General features: G+C 47.3%; 1 long non-coding RNA gene across 1 annotated transcript; it reads right to left on the bottom strand.

Moving 5' to 3' along the window:
* Positions 1–11,350: 11,350 nt before the first annotated feature.
* On the bottom strand, positions 11,351–20,849 carry LOC120943566. Its single transcript, XR_005750301.1, has 2 exons — positions 18,561–20,849; positions 11,351–12,123 (listed from the first exon to the last, which is right to left on the bottom strand). It is a non-coding gene; the product is annotated as an uncharacterized LOC120943566 (long non-coding RNA).
* Positions 20,850–22,318: the final 1,469 nt, after the last annotated feature.

The raw sequence follows: 22,318 nt of genomic DNA, 5'->3' as shown, positions 1-22,318 counted from the left end.
ATATTGTCACACGCGGAAAAATAAAAGCAAGACAGGGCATAAAAATAGGAGAAGGGGATCAACACTTGAGTGATTGGGAGTATTTTCAGTTGAAACACTTTGTGAGCACTCTACCGCAGCCGATACAGGATAATAAAACATTAAACTCAATAGAAAAGATATGCAGCGGAGGGGTCTCCAACGGCCGACATGTGAGCAGCGCTGGTCCGGAGCTCCGTGCAGGGCAGACGAATCCTGACTAAATCCTGGGAGACAGAGCAGCCAAACACCGCAGGCAGAGACATCCCCCGACTCCGGATCCCGTGCTGCCCATGTAGGGATGGTCAAATACGGCCGTGCACCGATGGCAACTCCGGAACAGCGCCCGGTCCACTTTGCCTGGAAGTCTCAAGATGGCGGCCGCCATGAGGCAGTGGGACAGGGCCCCAGCGCGGAAAGGCCTCCGGAGGTCGAATGGCCCTCACTGACAGACACCCAGGTGAGCCAGCTACCTCCCAGAACTAAGGGGCCGAAGCGGAGCACAAAGCAGGCCGAATCACAACCACAGGAGGGGGGAGATGAGGCTTCTGAAGCAGGCGGAGGGGAGCCCTCCCTGAAGCAGATTATGGAGGCCATATACACGTGCCAGACTACCCTCACTGACCACATTGATGGTATCAGGACTGAATTGTCGTTCCTTAAACATGATGTGCAAACCATCAGGGAGAGAGCTGGGGAAGCTGAGCAGAGAATTAGTGACCTGGAAGATGTGGTGCGCCCTTTGGAGAATAAACTGCAGAACATTCACTGTGAGGTGGGGGCTCATACAGATAAGTTATGGGACATGGAAGACCGCCAGAGGAGGAATAATATACGTCTGGTAGGCTTCCCTGAGAAGGCAGAGGGCAAACAGCCTGAGGACTTCCTTGAGCTCTGGCTAAAAGACACCCTGGCTGACACTACTTTTTCCCGTCTGTTTGCTATAGAGAGGGCACATCGCATTCCATCTAAACCCCCCCCACCAGGTGCCCATCCGCGTCCTATGATTGCACGTATCCTACACTTTAGAGATCGTGAAAATATTCTGAGGGCAGCTCGCACTGTAGGAGATCTCCAATTTAATGGGAACAGGATCTCTATTTATCCTGATTTTTCTGCAGCTACCCAGAAACAGAGAGCCAGTTTCCTGCATGTTAAAAAGAGACTGAGAGATATGCATATGGCCTACAGTATGATGTACCCTGCGAAGCTCAGAGTGGTCGACGAGGGCAAAGTGTTCTTCTTCAATTCCCCTATAGAGGCCTCAAGATGGCTGGACACTAGGGGAAGACCCAGTCCAAGAAATGACCACTAACTATATAACATAGGCTGGGCTCTTACTCTGGGCCGTTTGTTTCTGCCTGCGCTCTGTTTGATGCTGGGACGGGTGTGGTCAATCCCACTGTGACTATTTGGCTCTGACACCTCGGTTTTCCTGAACCGAGCCCTGCCCGGATTCACCAGCACATTTTCTTTATTGCTTTTTTGTGTGGATTGGGGGTATTTTTTCCTCCCCCCCTTTTTTCCATTTTTTGCTGGGGTTTTTTTTTCCCTATGGAACTGACTTACTGAGTCCGTGTCAACGGCTCTGTTAACATAGACTCCCTGGAGGGAGTAGGTGGTTGGGGGGTGAGACTGATATAATCCCCTGACAATTTGTTTGCTGAAGTTATGGGATACAGGCACTCGGCAGGTTGGGGCTGTGTGCAGGGTGGGGGGAGGGGTTCTATTTTTCTCTGTGAACTTGGGTCGTGTGTCGTTGTCTCTCTCTTATTAAATCTCCACAGGTTGCTATGGTGGACCGCATCGGAGGGGTCCGGAGAAACCCTGGGTATGCACCTGCGATTCGTTACTTTACAGGATGTCGGGTAAGATAAATGTGTTGTCCTGGAATGTCCGGGGTATGAATTCAAGGATTAAGCGTTCCCTTGTCTTTGACTTCATAAAGAGGTATAAACCACATATTATCATGCTGCAGGAGACACATCTCCAAGGCTCTAAGGTATTGGCGTTGAAAAAGGCTAATGTGATGAGGGTAATACATGCTGAGTACTCTACGTACTCTAGAGGAGTGGCCATTCTAGTCACTAAAAAGGCGGCGGCACATATTTTACAGGTTAAAAGCGACCCAAAGGGGAGGTATGCTGTTCTTGTCTGTCAAATGTTCGGGACCTGCCTGACGCTGGTGTGTGTGTATGTCCCTCCCCCTTTTTCCTTCCAGGTACTTGAAGAAATCCTTACAGCTGCAATACAGGTGGCCCAGGGTCCACTACTACTGTTGGGAGATTTTAATGCGGTGTCGGATGGGTCACTCGATAGACATGGGAGTGTGACTGGTCCACGCCATGCTCTTTCCGCCTGGTTGGACAGCTACGCCCTCACTGATGTGTGGCGGTGTCGCAACCCTGGGGTCAGAGAATACTCATGTCACTCGGGGACACATAGGACACTATCCAGAATTGATATGGTGCTGTCCTCTGTGGATGCATTGCCTCTGGTTTCAGGGGTTAGATACCTCCCCAGAGCTCTCTCAGACCACTCTCCTATGGAGGTCACGCTGACTTTAGGTGTACCTGCTGGGAGACGACTGTGGCGTATGAAAACGCAGTGGTTGGAGGAGGAATATGTGAAGATTAAATGTAAGACGGCTATTGATCTGTATTGGAGGGAGAATAGCTCCGGCACCTCGGTACCGATTCAGTGGGACGCCTTTAAAGCAACTTTGAGGGGGGTGTTTGCCAAGGAAACTAGGGACTTTGCAAAGGCCTTAAATTTAGATGTGAAGCAGGCTGAACAGGCTACTGTAACTGCAGAACGACAGTATATTCAGACCCCATCCCCGGATACCTATAGCTCATGGCAGGACTTAACAAGACAATATAAAATACTACTGACGGATCAGACTATGAAACTGCAACTGAAACAGGCTAGGTCCATTTTTGAGTTTGGGGACAAAAGCGGCCGTCTGCTGGCATTTTTGGCAAAACCCCTATATGCCCCTACATCGATATTGCAGATTAAACGCCCGACTGGGGAATTAGTGAGCGACTCTCAAGATATACTGTCCACGTTCCGAGACTTTTATAATACATTATACCAGTCCCAATCTAGCTCTACAGTTCAAGACGTCTCTTCCTATCTAGATGAAATGACTCTCCCATCCCTGACGCAGGGTGAAAGGGCTGCTCTTGACCAACCCATAACATCAGAAGAGGTGGCAGGGGCCATTGCTTCTTTTAAACCGGGAAAGTCGCCAGGTTTAGATGGCCTCCCGGCCGAATGGTATCAGTTGCATAAAGAGAGCTTAATCCCACGCCTCCAAACGGTGTTCAGTGACGCAGAAAAGGAGGGCATATTACCAGAGTCGATGCGGGAAGCACTGATTGTGGTAATTCCGAAACCGGGTAAGGACCCACTGGAGTGCGAGTCTTACCGGCCGATTTCTCTGATCAACACCGACGTTAAGGTGTTGGCAAAGATCTTGGCGGGTAGACTGCAGTCGGTAATACTGAAACTAATCCATTCAGACCAAACCGGCTTTATACCGGGGAGGTGCACTCAGATGAATCTGAGGAGGTTATATGTTAATTTGCAAGTGTCCCATGCTAACTCTGGTCGGAGGGTGGTGGCATCACTAGACACAAAAAAGGCATTCGACTCTGTGGAGTGGACCTACCTTTTTCCCCTACTACTGAAACTGGGCCTGGGACCGAGGTTTGTGAGCTGGGTCAGGTTGCTCTATGCGGAGCCAAAGGCTAGTGTCAGGGTCAATGGCCTCGTTTCGGACTCGTTTCCGATCAGGCGGGGAACTAGGCAGGGTTGCCCCCTGTCACCACTTTTATTCGCACTAGCCATAGAACCCCTGGCGACTAGGCTCAGGGATCGGGCTGGCATTGCAGGGCTGCTGGTCGGGGACCTGGAGGAACGTGTATCACTATACGCGGACGATATGCTCCTTTATTTGGGCGATCCTGAGGAATCCCTGACAACCGCGTTTTCCTTGATCCGAGAGTTCGGTGACTTCTCTGGATTCCGGATCAATTGGTCTAAGTCGGCGCTCTTTCCTCTGGATCCACAACCAGATCTGGCTCTCCCTGCTCAGTTCCCCCTACAGGTGACAGACCGCTTTAAGTACTTAGGAATAACCGTAGAATTGCCTATAGAGAAATTTTCAAAGACAAACTTATGGCCAGTCATACGAGACTTCGAGGACAGGGTGAAAAAATGGAAGGACCTCCCGCTTACAATGCTGGGGAGAGCCAACCTGTTTAAAATGATCTTTCTCCCAAAATTCCTGTACATTCTTTCTAACGCCCCCGTAGGCATCCCCAGGAAGACCTTTAGATACATCGACTCCCTGCTGACCTCCTTTTTGTGGGGTGGCGGGGCAGTTCGGGTGGCGCTGGTTGTGCTGCAGTTGCCGGTGGGAAGAGGAGGTCTGGCGATCCCTGACCTCCGCCTATACTACCTGGCGTCGCAGCTAGTTCATGCCCACTGGCGTATGTTCCCCCAGCTGAACAATGCCGCTGTAGCGGTGGAGGCGGCTGTGGCAACCTCATATGAGACACTGCTGAACTTTTTTCACAGAGGGGAGGTCCCGACAACAGATGGAATGGTAATCCTTAGATCAGCCAAAGCGGTGCTTGAGATATGTAGGAGACACACTTTGGACACCCCCCTGCACTTGTCCCCTAATGCTCCGCTGTGGTTTAACCCCAGATTAACGGACATCTTTCTACTGGAAGATGGACATAGGTGGGCCAAATTTGGCCTGGTTTACTTACATCAACTGTTTGACAGAGGGGAGTTGAAAACGTTCACGCACTTGAAAAGGGAATTGGGGGTACCCGAAACTTGGAGATTTCAGTACACAAGACTGAGACATGCAGCTCAGGCACAGCTTGGCTCTGGGGTAGTGGTGTTAGAAAACACTAAGTTAGAATCATTACTGTTGAATCCTGAACATACCAAGTTAGTCTCTACCTACTATAATATGCTCATGAGTAAGATACGACCGAGAGAGGAAAAGACGAGACTTAAGTGGACTATGATAATACCAGAACTGACGGAACCACAGTGGGAGGAGGTCCTAGTGTCATATCTCCCTACTGTGATCTCGGCAAGAGACAAGCTGATTCAGCTGCGATACCTGCATCAAATGTATTACACACCACACAGATTATATAGAATGGGCAGAAGAGAGAACCCTGTTTGTCATAAGTGCTTGGTGGCAGAGGGCACCTTTATGCATATGGTGTGGGACTGTAATAGGATTCGACCGTTTTGGTCGCAGGTTACGCAATTTATTGCAGATACTTTTGATCTCCCGAACATATGCAGCCCACTTCTGTGTCTCTTAGGTATTATAGAGGATGATATCATGAGTAACAATATGCGAATCTTCCTGAGATTGCTCTTCTACTATGCCAGGAAGCTCATTGTCCTGAACTGGATAAAGAGGGATTTCCTCACTATATCTGCCTGGAAGGGGTTAATCAATGCTAATATTACAATGTACAAAATGACCTATGAAGCGAGGGGAAGCAAGAAAAAATTTCATAATGTGTGGGGTAGTTGGGTAGACTCCAGGGACACTAACTCTGGAGAGGTGTAAGGGAATATGTTTTCTTGTTCTCTATATGCAATGTATGAGACGTATTGTGCAGCTCTGGTGCGGGCGGATCTGGGGAGATGGGGAGGCAACGACACACGACACTCGGGAGAGAGGGTTTTTTTTTTTTCTCTATATGTTTGTTTATATGCCCTAGTTTTGTGGTTTATTATTTTACTTTCTGATGGGCATGGTGCTCTGAACTTAAGATATATGATATAATCTAGCTACACTGTTCCTTCTGATCAGGAGCCCGAAGTTTGAATAATTAGTTCTCGGTTTACAATATAAAAGGCTATATGCACTTTAGAAGAACCCATGTTAGGGTTACTTCCTACTACTGTTAAGGACATGGAAATGTATGACGGGGGAAACCCCATTCCTTTAATCTTTTTTCCTCCATATTTTTTACTTTTGACTGTCCTACATAAGTACTTGTCATTTGTATGCAATGCTATTTCCTGTAACTGTGTATATGGCTAATAATAAAAACCTTTTTTTTTAAAAAAAAGAAAAGATATGCAGCATGGATAAGCCTTTGACACATGGTATATCATTGGTATATGGAATATTAACAGAATTGGAGACCCAGGTGACATTGCCATTCGTAGAAAAATGGGGAAACGATATGGGTAAAATGATCGACAACTCACAAATGATAGGAGCAGTGTATAACTATGCTTCAGACATAACCACCATTGAAGCCAATTATAAGTGTATGGTACGTTGGCACCTGACCCCAGTAAGAATGTGTAAAATACATCCAAACAACTCTGACCTCTGCTGGAGGAACTGTAAGCAAAAGGGAACAACAATGCATGTTTGGTGGGACTGCCCGAGAATAAAAGAATATTGGGAAGAAATTTTAGAATATATTGAAGAAATCACAGGGGAGAAGATCTTAGGTAACCCTATGACTTGTTTATTTCATGGAACAAATAAAGCTAAAAAACAGTATGGAATAACCTTAGTTCCGGTATTACTAAATGCAGCCAAGGGTCTAATCCCAAAAAAGCCATCAATAAAAGAGTGGATAGAGAGGGTTGATTATACAGCAGAAATGGAGTACCTCGCTCGAGGGGAGATAGGAGGAGAGGACAGATCAAGAGAGATGTGGGAGAAATGGAAAATCTTTAAAGCATCCGAAAAATTTGTACAAGGTATGACAGATATTGATAGGTGAGAAAATAAATACGACAACAGCAATAAGGCACACAGATCTGGGTGAGAGGGGGAGGAGAATGGGGGGGAGGGCTAGTAACTATATCGAGCATATATTTCCACGATCATAAAATGTCTGCGAAGAAAAAAAAAAAAAGACAAACGTTGTATGTGTACTAGAAATGAATATAAATATATTAGAGGAAAAATATAATATAATAAAAAAAAAAAAAGAAAAGAAAATAATAATAAAAAAAAAAAAAAAATATATATATATATATAAAAAAGAAATTGTTATGAAGAAATAACCACATATGATGCAAAGCCATAAACGAGACGATATGGGCGGTTGTACCGTGAGTAAGTCTCCCCGTCCTTTGTTGGGGAAGTCTTTTATTGGCGAAGTCTGAAGTGGGAAAAAAAGAAAAAGAAAAAAAAAATCACCTGTGCAAAATAATGGAAAGCCTGAAAACATGACCTGTTGGTGTGCCTTGAGGACTGGAGTTGGGAAACACTGGTTTAGAGTAGCTTTATTAACCACTTGCCCACCGCGCCATAGACATTTTACTGCTACAGCGCGGTGGGGTAACTCTGACACAACGTCCCTGGGACGTCCTCCCAGAATCCTCCATTCGCGCGCCCCTGGAATCATCCGTGAGCTAGACCCGGCGCATCACGGATCGCGGTAAATTGCCGCTGATAGCAGCCGTTTACCACGTGATCGCTCCGTCAAATGACGGAGTGATCACTTGTAAACAAACCGGCGTCATTTGATGACGCAGGTTCCTCCCTCTCCTCTCTGTACCGTTCGGTACAGTGCGAGAGGAGAAGGGGGGGAGCGGGTGTCAGCAGCAGCACTGTGGCTGGATCTGTGACAACTGCAGTCACAGATCCATCCATCCCAGCTATCCCTGCGCAATACCCCAATACTCTGCAATACACTGCGCAATACCCCAATACTCTGCAATACCCCAATACTCTGCAATACCTCAATACTCTGCAATACCCTGCGCGATACTCTGCAATACCCCCCCATACTCTGCAATACCCAAATACTCTGCAATACCCAAATACTCTGCAATACCCATTTTTTTAAAGCGCCTCTGTCCTCGTGTGCTCGCATGCAGAAGCGAACGCATACGTAAGTCCTGCCCACATATGAAAACGGTGTTCAAGCTACACATGTGAGGTATCTCTGCGAACGTTAGAGCGAGAGCAATCATTTTGGCCCTAGACCTCCTCTGTATCTAAAAACATGTAACCAATAAAAGTAATTAAAGCGTCGCCTATGAGTGTGCGCAATTTTGAAGTGTGACATGTTGGGTATCTATTTACTCGGCGTAACTTCATCTTTCACATTATGAAAAAAAATTGGGCTAACTTTACTGTTTTTTTATTTTTTTAAGCACAAAACTGTTTTTTTTTTAAAACACGCGTTCAAAAAATTTCTGCGAAAATACCATGCGAGATAAAAAGTTGTAACGGCCGCCATTGTATTCTCTAGGGTCTTTGCTAAAAAGCATATATAATGTTTTGGGGTTCTATGTAATTTTCTAGCAAATAAATGATGATTTTTACATGTAGGAGAGAAATGTCAGAATTGGCCTGGGTACTTTAGTACGCCTGATGGTGCTCCCTGCATGTTGGGCCTCTGTATGTGGCCACGCTGTGTAAAAGTCTCACACATGTGGCATCGCCATACTCGGGAGGAATAGAAGAATGTGTTTTGGGGTGTAATTTGTGGTATGCATATGCTGTGTGTGAGAAATAACCCGCTAATATGACAGAAACTAGATTTTTTTTTTTTTTTACAGAATTTGTCGTTTTTCTTTTATAGCGCAAAAAATAAAAAACCCAGAGGTGATCAAATACCACCAAAAGAAAGCTCTATTTGTGTGAAAAAAAAGGACAAAAATTTCAAATGGGTACAATGTTGTATGACTGAGTAATTGTCATTCAAATTGTGAGAGCACCGAAAGCTGAAAATTGGTCTGGTCAGGAAAGGGGTTTAAGTGACCAGTGGTCAAGTGGTTAAACGCTCAAGGTGGACTCTTACATGTAAATAGTTAAAAAACAGCAAAATCATAAAATCGCGTCATCTCTAGCGCCTCCTTACATCACTTCTTGGTCTGCGTCAGCCTCTCGCACTCCCCATGCCGTTACGTCACGTCACACTTCCTGACTTCTTCAATATAAGTGTCCCATGACTAGGTAGATAAAAAGGATCTTCAGTAGCTAGTCACTGAAGATCCTTTTTATCTACCTAGTCATGGGACACGTATATCAATTATGGTTTATCCACCGTTTATGCATATTTTATTTACTAGCCGATTCTCTGTTTTATAATATATATTCATTTTCCTTTTAGAGGACGTTCCTATTTGTGATACCACTTTTTGTATTTAGATTTGTTTTTATGAATGGTGAAGTTAGATTTTGCTGCTTTTAACCACTTGAGAGCCACGCTATAGACAAAAGACGTCCACAGCGATGTCCGCCAGGTGCCTGCGATCGGCGGTGACAGCAGGGACGTGGAGCTTTGTGTGTAAACACAGCTCCACGTCCTGTCAGGGAGAGAGGAGACCGATGCTGTGTCCCTTGTACATAGGGACACAGCATCGGTCACCTCCCCCAGTGAGTCACCCTCCACACAGTTAGAACACACCTAGGAAATACATTTAACCCCTTCCTCACCCTCTAGTGTTAACCCCTACCCTGCCAGTCACATTTATACAGTAATTAGTGCATTTTTATAGCACTGATCGCTGTATAAATGTGAATGGTCCCAAAATTGTGTCAAAAGTGTCCAATATGTCCGCCGCAATATTGCAGGCCTGACAAAAAAAAAAAAAAATCACAGATCGCCGCCATTACTAGTAAAAAAAATAAACAAATCTTTCCCCTATTTTGTAGGCGCTCTAACTTTTGCGCAAACCAATCAATATACGCTTATTGTGAATTTTTTTAACAAGAATATGTAGAAGAATACGTATCGGCCTAAAAACTTAGGAAAAAAATATTTTTTTTTAAAAAATTGGGATATTATTATAACAAAAAGTAAAAAATATTGTATTTGTTTTCAAAATGTTCTTTTTTTTATAGCGCAAAAAATAAAAAAAATCGCAGAGATGATCAATTACCACCAAAAGAAAGCTCTATTTGTGGGGAAAAAAATGATAAAAATTTTATTTGGGTACAGTGTTGTATGACCACGCAATTGTCATTCAAAATGCGTCAGCGCTGAAAGCTGAAAATTGGTCTGGGCAGGAAGGGGGTTTAAGTGCCCAGTAATGAAGTGGTGAAGTTCAAAATAATTTTTTTGTTTGTATTCACATTCACTATTTACTCACAGTATTGCGAAAGACACTATCACATTTTTTCAACTGGACACAAATGAAAAAAATTCAAGTTAGACAGCACCTTGAGAGATAGTGACTCCACCCTCACCCACAGGAAACACCTTCTACTTCCTCCAGATCTTTAAAGGGAGGCGCCTCCCTAACACACCTCAGTTGTCTCAGAGAACCTCCGGCCCCAGCTGGAACATATAAACACATACGTTAATCACAGCATGCTACATTAAACCAAAAAGGCGGGTCGTTGCTGTCCTGAAAGACTTCTGGAAAACAAGTTACCGGTAAGTTCTAAATTTTCCCAAGGCGTCTTTCAGGACAGCACCTTGAGAGGATAACAGAGACTTAACTTTAGGGTGGGGCAACAGTCTGTAGGACTCTTCTGCCGAACGCTGGTAATTGGCGGATGTGAGGTCCAAACTGTATTGCCACACCAAGGTGCGGAAGCTTAACCATCTTGCTGCTTTGCCGATTGCTTAGGGGTGGCATCAGCTCTCTCTGCCCATGTGGCCACAAGTGCTCTTGTTGACTGAGGACCGATTACCCCTGGTGGCACCACGTCCACGTGAGAGAAGGCTTCTCGAATGGATAACTTCAACCATCTAGCCAAGGTCCTTTTAAAGCTTGGCAACCCAAAAAAGAACAAATAGAACGCATTTGCAGCTCTTTGCCATTTTAAGATAGCATAACAAAGCCTTTTTTTTTTAAACTGGATTAACTGGAACGGGGGGGGGGAGGAACACGAGGCACAGGTGAAACCACCAAGGATGCGACAGAGCGTCAATTCCTACGGACCCTGTGACGAACGCGAGTGTCAGATCCCCGCCCTCCGCGCCAACTTGCGACGAAGGACAGGCCGACCTCACACCACGCTGTCACTTACGTAACAATGCCACTCTCAGCTGCGCCCAGCACAAAGATTTCCCTGCTTGCGGGACCACAATCTAAGTGCTAGTAGCCTGAGAGCGATTGTCACTGGGCTAATGACACAATTAACCCTTTAACTGCCACCACCAACATTGATAAGGAAGCGTTGGTACTCCCGTCAATTAACAATACCAATTAGGATTTTAGAATAAGCGTCTGCAACACACACTGTCACCACAGGCAGGTCTGCTCAGAGGCCTTACTCTACACCAGTAGCGCTCTTCAAAAGGCAGAGGTTCGTTCATAGCTTGCATTAAGAGTTTTAGAGACAAGGTTAACACTTTTCAACATAAAAGGTTTATTACGAAAAGGGCAAACTTGGTGCAATAAAGTGTTACAGAAAAATATGTTTTAAAGAGATAACGACAATATACAGCGACAAAGTAATAGGGTAGAATTGAAGAAGAAGAATACTTGCAATTAATGTCCAAGGTTGATCAGAGTTCGATCGATGAACTGGGTAATCGGTTCTCAAACTTGGCAGATGCTCTTGCTTGGATGGTAAAAAGAGCACTCCCTTGACTTGGCATCTCCTCTTTTCTGTCCCATCAAAAAGGGGTGTTGACACGACCAGTAACCAATTGTCTGGTCATCTGATTTAGGGGCTGGTTACTGGGAGGGTCCACATTCACGCCCATAACCCAGGTACACTTTGTGATACATATTCATATCTCTGCAGTTCTAATAGTTACAGACTACCAACATCCGTGTTATTGTAGAGCGTGATATTTGCTTTAAGAAAAGTCCAAACGTGACAAGTCTACCATGGTTAATCTACCTATGATGAATAAATGGGGGCCAGGGGCCTTCCGTATGATTGATCATATTCATGTCTGGGCTCGAAACGTTACAAATTATCTGAGGAAACTAAATATGTCTGTTGTTGGGCTGTGCTATGAGTTAGCTGGAAGTTATGAAACACATGTACTTATTCCTTAGTCTTCAGCGTTTATGAGTCTAAGGCATTTACGACAGGGGTCTGTGGACTCTCTGAGGTGAGAGGACGACAGTTTTACGACAGGCCAGGAACCCTGCCAGGAGACATTAAGAAACCTAGGTTGCTCTGTTTCTCGGAGGAGATAACAGATCTTTTGAAGTAGAATGCCTATGAATTCCTGAGAATAAGGGAGGGAGGGAGTGAGTTTCTTTCCACTGCTTATACTGTTTTAAAACAACATGGCTGCTGTATGGTTCTTACACAACAGCTAGTCGCGTGTCCAGCGCGCAATATTGTTACACCTCCCCCCTTAGGTGGTTGCATGGGAGGGAACTACAATTTCCCTCCTGACGCAACCGACTCCGGAGGGTTCGGCTTGTCGTGACAGCCCATCAGCATTTCCATGGGCACTGCCTTTCTTATGCTGGATGGTGAAATCGTATTGCTGCAGAATTAAGCTCCACCGAAGTAGTTTGCCATTCTCCCCAGCAACACGATTTAGCCAGCTCAAGGGATTGTGATCGGTGATCACAGTGAAATGCCGTCCATAAAGATACGTTTGTAACTTCTGGAGAGACCACACGATCGCAAGACACTCCTTTTCGATCGTGGCATAAGCTACTTCCCTGGGAAGCAGCTTCCGGCTCAGGTAGAGGATGGGATGCTCCTCTCCGGCATCATCCACTTGGCTCAGGACTGCACCCAATCCATAGGCAGAGGCATCCGTCTGCACTAGAAAATGGCGGGTGAAGTCGGGAGCCTGTAGCACAGGGGCGCTGGCCAGCGCCTCCTTCAAGGCCTGAAATGCCTGCTCACATTCTGGTGTCCAAGACACCACCTTGGGCAGTTTCTTTTTGGTTAGGTCAGTCAGAGGTTTGGCCAGGCTGCTATAGTTACCTACAAACTTCCTATAGTAGCCAGCGGTCCCCAAGAAAGACATAACCTGTTTTTTGGTTTGGGGGATAGGCCAGGCCAGGATGGCCTCAACCTTTCCTGTCTCGGGTTTCAGGGTGCCTCCTCCTACCTGGTGTCCCAGGTAATGCACATCATTCATGCCGATCTGACACTTACTGGGTTTGACAGTCAGGTTGGCATCGGTCAATCGGTCCAGGACCTGTGACAGGTGCATCAGGTGTTCTTCCCAGGTAGGGCTGAACACAGCGATATCATCCAGGTAGGCTACGGCAAAGGGTTCCAGCCCCTCCAGTAAATCATTCATGACTCTCTGGAAGGTAGCTGGGGCATTCTTCATCCCAAACGGCATGACGGTAAATTCGAACAAGCCGAATGGGGTGATGAAAGCCGACTTTTCCCGAGCCTCAGGGGCCAGAGGAATTTGCCAGTACCCCCTGCTCAGATCCATGATTGTTATATAGTGGGCGGCCGCCAGCCTATCTAATAACTCATCAATCCGGGGCATGGGGTAGGCATCTGCAGTGGTGATGGCATTCAGCTTCCGGTAGTCCACACAGAACCTGGTCGTCCGATCCTTTTTGGGGACCAGGACTACTGGGGATGCCCAGGCACTGTGGGACTTCTGAATCACCCCCAGCTGCAGCATTTCCTCCACCTCCCTTTTCATGTCAGCCAGCACCTCCAAGGAGACGCGATAGGCCAACTGTTTAATGGGCGGATGTGTCCTGGTGTCCACCTGGTGGATAGCGAGGTGCGTCCTCCCAGGTTTCCCTGTAAACCTGCTACCATGTACTGCCAGCACTCTCTTTAGCCCAGGTACCTGGGTGGGGGTTAGTTTGGAGTTAATCAGGAGTTCTGAGTCTACCTCCCTGCTGTCAGCTAGCAGGTCTAAACGTGGATCAGCCTCCTCAGGCTCCGGCCTGCTGCAGACTGGCATGACATAGGCCGTGCGCTCATGATGGGCTTTGAGCATGTTCACATGGATGGCCCTCTGCCGTCTACTCCCTTCCCCCAACCTGACCAAGTAGGTGACATCATTCAGGCGCTGGGTGATGGTGTACGGGCCTTCCCATGCGGCTTGGAGTTTGTTCTTCCGCAGGGGAAGCAGAGCATACACCTGCTGACCAACATTGAAGGTCCGCTCTCTAGCATTACGGTCATACCACTGTTTCTGGTTGGTCTGGGCCTTGGTCATGTTTTCCCGTACAATTCCCACCAGCGTCTCCATTTTATCTCTGAATTTTAGAACGTAATCCACAACTGAGACCTCTGGGTCGGCAATCTTGCCCTCCCAGGTCTCACGGATTAGGTCCAGGGGCCCTCTTACCCTCCGTCCATACAGAAGTTCAAACGGCGAAAAGCCTGTGGACTCCTGAGGCACCTCTCTGTAAGCAAACAGCAGATGAGGCAGATATCGTTCCCAGTCCTTGCCCTGGGAGTGCACAAAGGTGCACAACATTTGTTTCAGGGTGCCATTGAAACGCTCACACAAGCCGTTGGTTTGTGGATGATAAGCACTGGCCACGATATGCGTCATCTGTATTTTCAGACAGAGAGCTTGCATCAAGTCAGACATAAACTGAGGTCCTTGATCGCTAATGAGTTCGGCTGGGAACCCCACTCTTGTGAAGATTCCCAGCAGAGCATCAGCAACCTTGTCTGTCCGGAGGCAGGAGAGAGCCACTGCCTCTGGATACCGTGTGGCATAGTCGACAACTGTCAGGATAAAACGTTTGCCTGAACTGCTAGGGATGGCCAAAGGCCCAATGATATCCACCGCCACCCTCTTAAAAGGTTCGTCAATCACAGGCAAAGGTTTTAGCGGAGCCCGCTGTACATCCCCTACCTTGCCAACTCGCTGGCAGGTAACACAGGACCGACAGTAGTCAGCTATGTCAGTGAGCATCGTAGGCCAATAAAAGTTATGTATCAACCGCCCTCGGGTCTTAGTAATTCCCAAGTGCCCTGCTAGGGGAATCTCATGAGCCACTTTTAGCAGCTGTCCCCTAAATTGACTGGGTACAACTAGCTGCCTGCTTCTTGTGTCAGTCTCATTCCCCTCTGCAGGCAAACCTTCTCTGTACAGTTTCCCTTTCTCCCAGTAGACCTTTTGTTTGCAATTCTCTGCAGGGGGGCGATCAGCTGAACTCCTGAGCTGTGCTAGTGTTTGGTCTGTCTGCAGTGCTGTTTCAAAGGCGGTACCACAAGTCCCAGCCAGCAGTCCTGTGGCAAACAAGGACGGCTGCTGAGGCTCAACAGAGGTGGAGTCCGCTGGGTCAGAACAGGGAGAGGGCCCAGAGACCTCCTCCTGCTGTTCTGCGATCAGGGCCTGCACCTCGGCCGCCTTGGCAGCACTGCGAGTGACTACTAAAACTGGCAATGCATTATCATCAACATCCACATCAACATCAGCATCATCACATTTAACATTTATCATTGCAGCATCATTGGAACCTGTATCAGTTACCTTCCCAAGCAAGGGGGTCTCCTCTCCTGTTTCTGAATAAGGAGGACCTTGCACTTCAACTTCACCCTCCCCCTCCCTCTGTCCATACACAGGTTGCCCAGATATTACCCCAACATCTGTACACAGTACCTTGGTAGGTCCAGAGAGTTCCGTGGGAGCATCCTGGGTGCTCTTAGCAGGGACGTAGTAAGAAACAAGGGTACCTAAATCAGCACCCAACAACACAGCAGTAGGGATCTCCTCTGAGACGCCCACCTCTCTCATCCCACTCCCAGCACCCCAATCGATGAAAACATAGGCACGGGGCACACAGGAAAGGGTTCCCCCCACTCCAGTGAGGGTAAGAAACTTCTCTGGGATGATGTCTGTTTCTTCTATCACCTCTGGTCTGACCAACATAACTTCTGCTCCAGTGTCATGCAACCCTATTACAGTCCGGTGGCCTACGGTGACAGGCTGCAAGTTGGCATTGGTTCCTGGAGGTTTCCCACTGACGAACAGTACAGCAGAAGGGTTGCTGGCCGGATGGCCAGGTGATGTCAGCTTCTTCTGCTCAGGGCACTGTGCCTTGAGATGTCCGGCTTTCCCGCAGGTGTAGCATGTGCGATTATTAGTCAGGAATGCCTTGGCACCAGGAACTGCAGGTTCCATCTGCTGAGGGACTTGGTTGGCAGGTGGAGGAGGGGTTGCCATGTGAGATTTCCCTCCTTTCCAGCCGTTCGGAGGAGCCTTGCGATGGTCAGATACCTGAGAGTGGATATAGGTATCTGCCAGTTCTGCTGCTACTTTAGCCAAGGTTGGCTTTCGCTCCAGCACAAACTGTCTGACGTCTGTAGGACAGATGTGCAAAAGTTGATCTTCAATCATAAGATCTTCCAGGGACTCAAAAGAATCAGCTTTCAAGCCTTTAGTCCACTGCCGGAATGTGGTGCGTAAGCGACTTTCCACATCCAGGTATGAGTCCCCAGGCCCTTTTTGCAAGGACCTAAAATGCTTCCGGTAAACTTCCGGGGTTAGCTGAAACTTTTGGATGATCGCAGCCTTTAGGGCCTCATAATCATTGCCCTGCTCTTCAGACAGTTCAACATAAGCATCCAGGGCCTTGCCTCGTAGCCCTGGCGTCAGGTACCAGGCCCATTGTGCTGGGGGCAGATGGTACTGACGGCAAGTTTTTTCAAACGACAGTAGATACACGTCAATGTCACTGTCCTTTTCCATAACAGGAAATTTGGCTGCCGGAGCTACTGGCAGAGCGGCATCCCTGTGCTCTAGGGATCCGGGGTTCTGAACCTGTCGCTGCTGCTGGAGCCTAGTCATCTCCAGTTCGTGTCGACGATCAGCTTCCCTCTGCGCAGCCTCCCTCTCAGCCCTGCGCTCCTCTCTCTCAGCCTGACGCTCGAGAAACTGCAGGTACACCACAGGATCCGTTTCCCTGAGGCGTTGTAGCGTTTCCTGCATTTGAGGAGAGTCCATGCTGGTTGCAAGCAATGGGGTGTTGGCCTGCTCATGCGGTGGCTTGGGGATAACAATCCGTGGTATTCCAGTGTCAGTCTCTGCTGGCCTATCCGGTGAGGCCGCCTCTGAACCACTGGGCTCTGGAGTAGCGGAACCCCTTTCTGGTCCGGTTCCCTCCAGGTTCTGGTTTGCCTGGATATCAAACTCCTGTAGGGCATGTATCAAGCCTTCACGATTTTTGCCATTAATGTCAATTCCTCTTCCTGCGCACTCAGCAGTTAGGTCATTTTTGTTCATCTTTTTATATGCTGATAACCCAGACATGTTGCAAGCAGAAAAGATAGAACAGAAAGCAGAGGTAGGAAAAAGGGGTAGGAAGGAGCTGTTGCTGTATGTCTCTCTTTAACACAAAAAAAAATATATGCACCAGCTTGTCTCTAAGGACTGTTTCCAAAAAGGTTACAATCCTTCAGTGCAGAGCTAATTCCTAACAATGCACTGAATGCTCTTAATGCAAAGCTATCCCGCTACGCTGCCAGCCAATATGTGACGAACGAGAGTGTCAGATCCCCGCCCTCCGCGCCAACTTGCGACGAAGGACAGGCCGACCTCACACCACGCTGTCACTTACGTAACAATGCCACTCTCAGCTGCGCCCAGCACAAAGATTTCCCTGCTTGCGGGACCACAATCTAAGTGCTAGTAGCCTGAGAGCGATTGTCACTGGGCTAATGACACAATTAACCCTTTAACTGCCACCACCAACATTGATAAGGAAGCGTTGGTACTCCCGTCAATTAACAATACCAATTAGGATTTTAGAATAAGCGTCTGCAACACACACTGTCACCACAGGCAGGTCTGCTCAGAGGCCTTACTCTACACCAGTAGCGCTCTTCAAAAGGCAGAGGTTCGTTCATAGCTTGCATTAAGAGTTTTAGAGACAAGGTTAACACTTTTCAACATAAAAGGTTTATTACGAAAATGGCAAACTTGGTACAATAAAGTGTTACAGAAAAATATGTTTTAAAGAGATAACGACAATATACAGCGACAAAGTAATAGGGTAGAATTGAAGAAGAAGAATACTTGCAATTAATGTCCAAGGTTGATCAGAGTTCGATCGATGAACTGGGTAATCGGTTCTCAAACTTGGCAGATGCTCTTGCTTGGATGGTAAAAAGAGCACTCCCTTGACTTGGCATCTCCTCTTTTCTGTCCCATCAAAAAGGGGTGTTGACACGACCAGTAACCAATTGTCTGGTCATCTGATTTAGGGGCTGGTTACTGGGAGGGTCCACATTCACGCCCATAACCCAGGTACACTTTGTGATACATATTCATATCTCTGCAGTTCTAATAGTTACAGACTACCAACATCCGTGTTATTGTAGAGCGTGATATTTGCTTTAAGAAAAGTCCAAACGTGACAAGTCTACCATGGTTAATCTACCTATGATGAATAAATGGGGCCTTCCGTATGATTGATCATATTCATGTCTGGGCTCGAAACGTTACAAATTATCTGAGGAAACTAAATATGTCTGTTGTTGGGCTGTGCTATGAGTTAGCTGGAAGTTATGAAACATGTGTAACGTTCATACTTATTCCTTAGTCTTCAGCGTTTATGAGTCTAAGGCATTTACGACAGGGGTCTGTGGACTCTCTGAGGTGAGAGGACGACAGTTTTACGACAGGCCAGGAACATTAAGAAACCTAGGTTGCTCTGTTTCTCGGAGGAGATAACAGATCTTTTGAAGTAGAATGCCTATGAATTCCTGAGAATAAGGGAGGGAGGGAGTGAGTTTCTTTCCACTGCTTATACTGTTTTAAAACAACATGGCTGCTGTATGGTTCTTACACAACAGCTAGTCGCGTGTCCAGCGCGCAATATCGTTACAGACCCGTCCAGTCTGTTTTTGGAAAAGAATTGCAAAAACCTGAGAGTTTTCCCCTTGAGGCAAACAGGTCTCGCTCTGGATGACCCCGCTAGTTGGAAATTTTCCCAACAGATCTCCGGGTTCAGAGAACACTCTGCTTCCCGAACCGGATATCAGCTCAGGTAATGCGCCACCCTGTTCAGTGACTAAGAGTATCGCTTATAGGGACAGCAATTCCTTTCCTGCTCCGAGAAGAGTTTTTAGCCACAAGAATCTGCAGAGGTCTGCTTCTTGCGCCCCCTTGTCTGTTTAGGTATACCACCGCTGTGGCATAGTCCGTTGACACCTGAACATGGTGATTTAGCAGACCCGGAGCAACTCTGTTAGAGCCAATGTAATCGCCTTTAGCTCCTTCTAGTCTGAGGATCGCTTTGTCTCTTTTTTCATCCAAGACCCCTGGATGAAATTCTTAAGCTCCCCATCATCCTCCTGGCGTCCATAGTCAATCCTTTCCCTACTGGAAAGGACCACTCCAGACCCTTTGAAGGCTCTTCTGATATCTCCACCAATAGAGAGATCTCTTCCCTCGCGATGGCATTTTTATCTGAGAGTCCAGGGAACTGAGACCGTGATCTCATGATCTCAGGGGAAAACATTTTCCGGTTTACCGAATCTACCTGGTAACCCAAGTAAACAGACTTCCTGAGATGGAACTAGGGATAACACCTGAGGGTTCACAATCTAGCCCAGTGATTCCGAGCAACTTCTCGCCCTGAATAGATCGTTCGGGAACATATCTTTCCATGGGGCAAAGAAAAACGGTCGTCTAGGTAAGCCAAACTGCAATACCCAGTAGGCGAAGCGGAGCTAGGGCTTCCGCCACCACCTTGGTGAAAAAAATACGAGGTGATAATGACAGTCCGAATGAGAGGGCCCTGAATTTAAGGTGATGAACCACTCCCACTACACTTTACTGCCAACCCTCTGGACTGAGGGGAGGTAGGGATGCACAGGTACGCGTCCCTCAAGACGCCATAAAACAGTCTGGCGTCAATAGATTCTTGACCAAAAGAAGTTAAATCCATCTTAAACCTTCTGTATCTGACAGATTCGTTTAGAGGCTTCAAGTTTAAGCTCAATCTGAACTTTTCTGTAGGCTTCTCTACCAGGAAGAAGTGACAATAGTATCCCAGTCTGTTGAATCAGCTCTCTTAATGAGACTGCATGGCCAGGGTTTTTAACTGGGTCTTTTTTTTTTTTTAAGCATTTGTAATCAACAAAACCTCTCTTGGAGGGGTCTCCGAGAACTCTGACATAACCCTGGGTAAGAGTGATCAGGATGTACTGACTGGATGTTACCGATGATCACTGCGGAAGGAACCTTTGAAGGCCTCCGCCTACCCGCACGGCTGAGTCTCGGCTTGCATAGGAAGATGGGAGAGAATTCCCCCTTTCCCTTTGGCTTGCTGCACAGTCCAACTCTTCCTGCCTCCTTGGGCTTTGTATCTTGAGTCCTTTGATGCGGAAAAAAAAACATCTTGGGGGGGTTTTTTTTTTTGATGACCTGTCCAGGATGCTTCCCAGTTCAGGCCCAAAAAGATCTCCTGAAAAGAGAATACTGCAAGCTTTAATTTTCAGAAGCTGCATCACCTGGCCTCAGGTCTTTAACCACCCCGCCCTTCTCGCCGAATTAAATCAGGGCTGCGGCCTCTCAACCTCTTAATTGTTTCAGCTGAAGCCTCAGCTAAATAAACCACTGCAGAGGATAGGGCGGACAAGGAGTCCTTGTTTAGGTGAATCCACCACAATTAAGTGGATAGTTTAACCCTCTAAGTTTCTGGCTCCTGATTCCTCTGAATCCTCACTAAAAGGAACATGGGAGTGACCTTTCCTGAGAGGTGAAGGCTTGAGTTGTGGAAGGGAAAACTAAGAGTCACGAAAAGTTTGAATCGTGGCAAAGAGTTCTTTCTTTACGGAGGTAACCAGCTGTCCTGCATAGGGGTTGATTTCTCCTGAACAAAAGAAGCAATGCATGTGCTGCATAGAGCCTTCTTATAGTTCTCGCCCATCTACCTGGGGAGAAGAAAGCAGGGGAATCCTTAATGAGACCCAGTCCCAATAAATGGACTCCCCCCCCCCCCCCCCCCACATGGGTGCACTAGGAAAGAAATGTGCCCAATCCAGTGCCCCGAGCCACTAGGGGGATTAGAAAAAAGGAGACCGGAAAGCAAAAAAAGATACAGGTAAGGAAAAAAAACACAGGCAGACTTAAACTGCTGCCTCCTAACTGGCCCTGCTGGTGCCTGTCCCACCGCTGTAACTTCTGCGACCTCTATTGCAGATGAACAGCGCTTCACAGTGGCTCACACACCGTTTCCGGACTCCAATAGTGCCGCTGCACCTGACAAGAAACGGAAAAAAGGCCCCAGCCTCTGTCCTCCCTCTTCCCCCTGCGGTCACGCAGAAAAAGACGTTCACGCTAACCCGGCGACCTGCTGTTCCATCCTGGCCACGCCAAAATGGCGGCGACGCGCGCACGACCGCCGTTCCTTCCAGGTCACCGAGTGTTTCTGGCTCTCGCCGAGCACAAAGGGGGAAGAGGAGCCCGAAAACTACTGCTGCCATTCGGGTAGTACGGGAGGACAGACGGTCTCAACTGGAGAAAGGTAGGAGGGAAGCCATCTCCCAGGAACACCTGAGATATTTACTCCCCTCACAGAAGATGTTCCCTCCAGGCCGGAGGAAACACAACAACTGAGGTGTGTTAGGGAGGCGCCTCCCTTTAAAGATCTGGAGGAAGTAGAAGGTGTTTCCTGTGGGTGAGGGTGGAGTCACTATCTCTCAAGGTGCTGTCCTGAAACACGCCTTGGGAAAAATAAAATAAAAAATCTGGCCGGGGTTATAACCCTCTTCTATCTAAAATTAAAACAAGTTTTGCCTATAGTACTTTGAGTCAGGGTACTCCTCTCCTTACAGCAATCTAATACAGGGCTCAACAAAATCCGGGTGCCAGGTCGCAATTGTGACCTGGCGCCCGCCGGTAATTGAGGCCGTGGCCTAAATAACTGGCGCGTGCGGAGGCACAGGATCCTGTGTCTCCGTGCACCCCCACCTCTACGCGATCGCGGCGAGCCCGCGACGGCCGGTAATTTAGGCCGCGGCTTTGCAGCCTTGTGAAGGCCCAAGCTTCCTTCTGTGACCTGGTGCCATCTGGTGGTGGCCGTTGGCATTACAAGAAAAACAGCAGTTCTAATGTGTGTTTTTTTTACCGTTTTCACTGCCATCTCCTTCCCTCTAATTAGAACCCCCAACATTATTTTTTTTTTTTTATTCTAACACCCTAGAGACTAAAATGGCGATCGTTGCAATACTTTGTCACACCGTATTTGCGCAGCGGTCTTACAAGCGCACTTTTTTTTGTGAAAAAATACACTTTTAAATTGGAAAATAGAACAGTAAAATGATCCCAATTTTTTTTTTATTGTGAATGAAATGGTTACACCGAGTAAATCGATACCCAACATGTTTCGCTTCAAAATTGCGTCTGCTCGTGGAATGCCGACAAACTTTTACCCTTTAAAATCTCCATAGGCG

This window comes from Rana temporaria, chromosome 6 (assembly GCF_905171775.1).
Source record: "Rana temporaria chromosome 6, aRanTem1.1, whole genome shotgun sequence".
Lineage (NCBI taxonomy): Eukaryota > Metazoa > Chordata > Amphibia > Anura > Ranidae > Rana > Rana temporaria.
This window is presented reverse-complemented; position numbering and strand designations above follow the sequence as displayed.